We start from the raw sequence: 7,442 nt of genomic DNA, 5'->3' as shown, positions 1-7,442 counted from the left end.
CAGAAGATGTGAAAAATCATTTAAAAAATTGCAGATGTTGGATTTAATCTTGTCGAGTGCTGACATCCATTTTAAAAACTTTTTTTTTTTTAATTTTACTATTTAATCAGACAGTAAAAAGCAGTTCTAACCTTGTCATACAAAAGGGCAAGATATTTAATAAATAATGAATAAATAATTCAGCTCTTAAGTCTTGTGTTCTTCTCCTGCAGCACCATCTTTTTCCTCTTTTTTTTTCGTCTTGAAAAAATGTGTGATGAGTAGCTCGTGGCTCTCTGGAGGTCATGATCGTGGGAGTGCGCAAATTGTCGCCCAAAGAAGATGTCAGAAAGTACCGAGCATTTAGCGAGTAATTGGTTTTGGGGGAATATTAGAAAAGAAGGTTAGGAGTTTGACTATGGAAGAGTGCATCCATAGAGAGTCAAGGTCAAAGGAAAGTTATGAGGGTTTGAATTCATTGATGGGAAAATTGGTGTAGAAAAAGAAGGGAAGGAAAGGAGGACTTTGTGTGAATGAGTAAGTGAAAAGTAGTCTAATTGCTCCAAAGGGAATTTGTTTAACACAAGAGTAGGTTCAATGATACGTTAAGTAAAATTCAAATGAGAAGAAAACACGAGGAGGAGAAGACGAGCAGGAGCAAGAGGGAGGATGGAGGCAGGACGTAGAGAACGAGAGACAAAGTGGGGGAGACAGAAAGTAAGAGGTCGACTGTGTCTCCATTTCTACGGAAACACAAACCGAGCTAGTTTCCACCAATTACATTTATGTCAGTGTATGTCCTGGATTCAAAATGCAACAACAGCCTGGAGGGGCCTTCAGTCTCGCGCTACACTCTCAACATCTCTGCCTGCCTGCCACTCCACTCGTCTTTGACACACACACACACACACACACACACACACACACATCCACCCACACATGCAGACACTGTGTATGAACATATCACACTCACGCATAATAATCTCATCACTCCCCCTAGCTTTGTCTCTCTTTGTCACCCACACACACATTCACTTCCACACCCACCTTCCAACCAGCACACACACTTTCCCACCAAGCATCCCTCACACACAAACACGCACACACACACACACACACACACACACACACACACACACACACACACACACACACACACACACACACACTTCGGAGCACACAAATCTCCTCTGTCACTTCCCTCCACTGTCTACTGTTTCCATTTCTCTCACTCCCTTTTCCTCAGGCTCTCCATCCATCCATCCACCCCCTACTTGTCTCGTTCTGTCTGCACACACACACACACACACACACACACACACACACACAGACACACACACGCACACACACACACACACACACATACCTCTGTATGTGAGTGTGTGTGTGTCCCCTCCTCTCCCCCTCGATGATAGTAATAAGGCCAGTGATTGCAAGAGACTGAGATGAGGGATGGCGCCCGTTGATGATCGTGCCTGTGACAGCCTGGCAGCGAGCTCGACGCACGGCCTTCATTATTAGCGGTAACAATAACAGCAACATTCAGGCCCTAATTGAATGAAAAAGGCCGCTGGCAGCCCGCCGCACGAGCTGGAAGGTAGGTGGGAGGGAGACGGGCGAAAAAAAAAAAGCAGGGACAGGAGGTGGGAGAGAGTGATGGAGAGGTGAAGAGGAAGAAAGATGAGGACGGAGAAGCTGGAAATGGAGGACAAGGAGAGGAAAATAGAAGCTTAAGGGATGCATGAGGGATTGTGAAGGAGAGATGGATAAGAAGACCAAAAAAAACAAAAAACAGTGCAAACGGGAGGTGAAGTGGAAAGTGTGAAAGGCAGAAGCCCACAGCGTGCTCCTGCAGGAGCGTGAGGAGGCGAGTGAGGGAAGCGTGGACAATTAGGACATTATTATTGAGTGGAGAGGTGAATAAATAATTGACAACTTTTTCGTTTGAGTGGGGAAGAAGGAACAATGAGGGTTAAAAAGCAGAATGGGGACTGTGGAAAAGATGACAGCGAGGAACAGAGAAGAAATATGTGCTGGATTTTACAGGGTTTGTTCCCTGAAATTACATTTAAAAAAACACATTTTTCTCACTGTGGGGAAGATGAGCAGGTTAAACTTGAGATTTCTGAGATAGTTGACTGAAAGTGTAACCAATAGGAAGACTTCTTTTTACCAGATAAGAAACAGCTAATGTCCTAATACAGCCTATAAAAGTGAGACAGACCATCTGCAAGAAGACTGATCATTTCTTTCAATACAAACCAATGGGGTTGAATTTATCAAGTGGACTGACCACTGAAGAGGACTCAGTGTTTAAATTTCCCAGGAGGAGTTGCAAATCTATTTTGTGCATTAGACAGTTGAAAGGATTTTACCCGAGAGAAATCTAAACATGTATGTACATGACAGAATCAGAAAAGCGTGAAGGTGTAATGCTTCGTCCACAGGGAGAGCTAAAATCGACTTAAAGTTAATAATCTTCCTCAGAGATGCTTCAATTCTTTCCGTGCAATGCACTTAAAAACAAAGTGTTGATCACTTCTTCTTCTGTTGTTTGTATTTTTTGCGCGTTAGTTTACTCAGTAGGTCAGGTGTAAATAATATATATGCCAGTTTAAAGTTGATAGAAGAGATTTCCTTAGAGGGAATAAACTTCAAGCAAAAATAGAAACATTTCATTTTTTGTCTTTCATTTTAAAATTCAGCAGTTTTCATCCATGGTTGTTCATGAGAAAAGCCCTGCTGTGCTTCACAGCAGGGCTTTTCAGCTGGCAGGCTAAAGGCTAACTGCTAGACAGTAGTGAGCTCTACTTCTCGCTAGCCTGGTGATTAAACATACAAAGTTTGGGAGACGTATTTGCTGCACTGACTCCTGACTCGTATCTGCCAAAAGATTTGTGTTGTTTTAGAAACAGTTAGTGCTTTGCATGGGTTACATGGAAGTAGATGCAGCAACACAACAAAGTGAGCTTTTTGGACATTTACTGCTCTCCTTTTCTAAGGTCATCTCTGTCATCACGCTTTGCCGTAGGTAATGGTGCAAATTTCACAAGTGCATTGACCTACGTCAAGTACAACTTTGCATGAAGAATTTGAGCAGTTTTCTTTTTGGATCCCACAAGAATAAATAAAGAAAAACTTTGCCAAAAAACTAGATGCAAACCATTTTTGATTTTTGAAACGCTCGAGTGGCAGTGCCCTTTACTTTGGATAACCTTGCTGGAAACTGTTTGAAGAGGAACAGATGCCAGAAATCAAATAACTAAAACACAACTTCAGGTCAATAGCTGGTGTGACTCCATAAACACGGGATGTGCTGTTCTCTCCGATGACAAATCTTTGAATTAAACAAAGAATAACTCTACTTACTTTTCTAAAAAGGACTAAAACTAAAAACAAGGCTATCCAGATAATATTGTCGAGTTCAGTGAGACATTATTGGGTATTTTTATGGAACTGACCCTTTAAAATAAGCTGTTTAGTCTATCACAGCTGTGTAGATACGTTTTTTTTTTATAAAAGCAATAAATGATGGAAGAATGAAGAAGAAACTATCAAAACGTCCTGCTATAACTCATGCATATGCATTGTGATTATGCTGTATGGATCAGTGTCAGAGTGTATTCATGGCTCTTTTTATTACTGTGAATTTGTGAGTCAACATTAGACGCCAGTCAATCTGTGCCTTGCCCTTTTTGACAGACTTGATTTAGCAGCGTAATGCCTCCAAATCCGAAGCTGCTAATCAAATTGTCACGCCGAGGCGCAAACATGCTAACAACGCGACGAGACAGGTCCAGGGATCACGCTAACGACATCATCACTCATGTTAATAACTCAACAGGCTTTTCCCATACTGCTTCTCCCTCTGCTGCCATTGAAAGGACAGAAAGAACCCTATCAGGGGAAATCAATTCTCTGCATCTGCACCTTGTTTCTGCTCCTTTGTGGGTGAGCACATTTATTAATCAGGGTCAAATCATACTCTGCCTGACATAGAAGAAAAGATTGCGCGTTGATGAAATGACGTGGAAAGCAAGGCAGACCAGTGCCAGAGGTAAGGTCTTGAATATTGATAAGAGGGTAATAATGCCTGAGACTAGAGAAAAATAGAGAAATAAAAGAGACAGCAGCATCAGCCTGCACCTGAGGTAGTTTAAAGACAGAAAGAAGCTCTCTGATGGTGACAGAAGCAGCAGTTGCCCTGAATTTTTTATATCCGGCTTCACGGTGCGATGGCTGAGAGACGCAGTGATACGTCTCACCCGTGTTCCTCTGAGAGCAGCCTTTCATTAGCCGGCCCCCGACCCGAGGTGCAGGCGACAGAGAGACCAAGTCAGGAGGAAATATAAGTCGAAATTGTTTTGAGGAAGGGGACCAGGAGAAAGTTAATACTGAGGAGGTTGTGAGTGTATTTATAGTCCTCTGAAAAATAGAAGCCTCTGCTGTTGGGAGCTGTTTTGATGGATCTTGGGTAATGGAGTTTTGATGGATCAGCGGTGTCCGGCCAGTGGGACGGGCGGGTACGGCCGCGTCCGCACTGATGATATCTGTCCAGCAGAAATCACAGAATCTCCTGCGTCATGTTTAATTCTGTAGCTCAATTGTTTAGGTATATCATATTGAATATCCCATAACCTTTTATAAGAGCTATAAACGACTACAACCCCCTGAGATGAAACCACAACGGAGATCCACTTTCCTGTGATCTCAAACATCCAGATATTCCCTTCCGGGCCCCCCCTCCTTTAAAGACCGCAATTAGATGAGGTAAAGTGATAATGTTTTCGTCTTAAGCGTCCCTTTGGTAAACATTGCTGTTAGGATCAATTAACCGGCGGCTAATGAGCAAAGTGGGGGTCTGCTTCAATATAACACCATTGTTCATTGGCCATTTTTAATTAATGGGTTTTTGAAGTAAAAATTGCAAAAGTTTTTAATTGTTTTTCTTTTGGAGTGAGAAGATGAGGAGGAGGGGGGAGATCAGAGTGGTAATTATAAAGTAGGGGCTTTAAAGTGAGCAGGATTTAGACTTTTAATTAAAGAGGAATTTGATGCGACCAACAGACTGAGTTCAATTGCCACACAATCCTGCGTTATTTTCCCTCGCCTTTACTATCTCCCTGCCTCCCCCCTTCTGTTCTGCAGCCTTCCATCTTCTGCCACTCATCGTGCTCCCTCTCCACCCCTGTATGGTGTTGATGTCTCCCTCCTCGCTATCAGAAGCCGGATTAGGGACTCTTAGAGCTCTGAAGATGAGGCTGGGTTGGTGGGAGCAGAAGGAGGGGGGAGGGCAAAGGGGGACGGCTCAGTCACTGCGTCGGATTTCCAAGATTGAATTAGTGAGCTTTAGACAAATCAGAGCCCTTTTTGGACATGTTGCTCTCTCCATTTTCCTTTCTTTTCTGTCTCTGTCTCCCGCCTCTCACAGCATCTCCTCCTCTTCTCTCTGTCCCTCCATTTCCTCCATTCCCCTGCCTCCGCCTCCTCATCTGCTCTTTCTTAATAGCGCCGCAGATTGTTTTCATAGTGGTGATAAATTAGACTGAAGTGATTAGCGTGGTGTGAAACGTGATTACATAGTGTAGCTTTGCTGATTTGTCGAACAGATGCCCTCTACCAGCTAGACTTTGGTAGGTTACAGTGTTAAACTCAGTCTCCCCCACAACTGGAGCTCCCTGCAGACGTATACAGGTTAATTGCCTTGATTGTGGATACAGCTTCAACACACCGCCGGGACTGCAACCTGCAGTCTATTTGTTATTGCGGTGCCAGCACAAGCCCATGCAGAATCATAGAATGGCTCCAGTTTTTTTTAGATCAAAAGATGATTGGAACATCCAACCAGTGGAAGAGCAGCAATGATCTGAGATACTCGCTGGTGAGTCATCACAACGTCAAATATGACTTGATAAATAGATTTGATAAAGAGGGGCTAATTAGGATATGGGCTCAATATTTACAAATCAGCAGGATTAACGATCTTGTGATCATCAGCAGCAAAATGGGAAACAAAGTACACAGCATATTTTTCATGGATTCACACCAGCAGGGGTGGAATAAAAAGAAAGAATAATAAGAAGAGAAATGTCCGGATGACCTCCCGTTGTCACACACTTCATGCTCATGTTCCTGTGATAACGCCAATCACCGTCATTAGCATTCCCTGCGATTAATGTGATTTCTCATGCCTTGTTGCATGCATGCTAATGACTAGTACCTCCCTTCTCATTTTGTCAACTGGCACAGACCATCCAGAGCTTTAACCTCAAGCTGTACTGTATTAATACACGCCCTGCAGCCGACAAATCCACTCCTGATTAAGGCAACAACCTGACCCAGCATTCATCTGTGCTGTAATCAGCCCTTATCCAGTTTAGCTCAACGTGCGCCTCATCTCTCATCCATCTTTCTCTCTCCTAAACGCAGCTCATTCCTTTCTGTTTCTACCCCCACAAAGGACAAGGAGGAGGTGGAGGCTGAAATGCCAGTTTCTCCCCTCACCCCTGCACTTTATCTTTTTAACTTTGTTCTTCTCATGCGTGCTCTCCTTATTTGTTTATCCCTCTCTTGCTAATCTTCTCTCTGCATTAATGCCTTTTGTTGCTTTTATCTGACTCCCACTCTCGTGAGCTCTTTTGCTTTGCTCAAGGTTTCTCTTCTGTCGAACGTTAAACATGTTTTTAACACAGCAGATTGAGCACTCACACTTAGAGATACATTTTTAGCAAGTAGCATCGTGCATTAAGGTCAATGTGGACCATTTATAGCACTGAGGGATCTAGCTAAAGTACAGAAATATGTGTTTTTTTCGGATGGTGGGATTATTACTTGTTACAACAATCCTGAGTCCCATGCACTATCCTCCCGAAATAAATCACGACATTAGAAGAGCTTGACAGGTATAATGAGGCTGCACAAAGATACATGCAGAGTGCTTACATTCATCTGGAATTCAATTGAATTCTATCAACTTTATTTGTCCCTGGGAGGCAATTCAAGCAATCCCTCCATGTAAAGCTGGAGGACAGTCCAGAGGTCATGTGAGGTGATTAGGCAGGTTTTAAATCTTCCTTATTTCTGGCCAGGAAGCAGCTCAGTAAACACAATTTCCTAAAATCAGTGAGCAGTCATACATGCAAACATCATAAAAGATACATGACTTGAATTCATTAAAAAGACACAAAATAGACTGGCACAGGAATGAGTCCTAAAACCTGGAAGTGACTTAGCATTTTACAGGATGGGTTTTTAATTCTAAAAGTCAGTGGGGATTTTGAATGTGCCTGGGGTTAGACATCTGAAATAAGGTCTGTGGTTAACTCAAACTGAAGAGATCTTGACGTTTTTTTAGACGAGATAAACGGCGTTAGCTACGACCCCCATTGTGAATATCAAAGTTTTTACGCACACTTAAAACGGCGGTTGCTAACAGGTAACTAAATGAGACTACAGTGGTTGTC

The 7,442-nt window shown here is 42.9% G+C and overlaps 1 protein-coding gene across 2 annotated transcripts in view; it reads left to right on the top strand.

Annotated features, from left to right (window-relative positions):
- Positions 1-7,442, top strand: part of cdh24b (cadherin 24, type 2b) — a 178,347-nt gene that overhangs the window by 35,133 nt on the left and 135,772 nt on the right. The gene's annotated exons all lie outside the window — the stretch shown is intronic.

This window comes from Symphodus melops (assembly GCF_947650265.1).
Source record: "Symphodus melops genome assembly, chromosome: 7".
Taxonomy (NCBI): domain Eukaryota; kingdom Metazoa; phylum Chordata; class Actinopteri; order Labriformes; family Labridae; genus Symphodus; species Symphodus melops.
The sequence above is the reverse complement of the archived record's forward strand: the minus strand, read 5'-3'. Positions and strand labels throughout refer to the sequence as shown.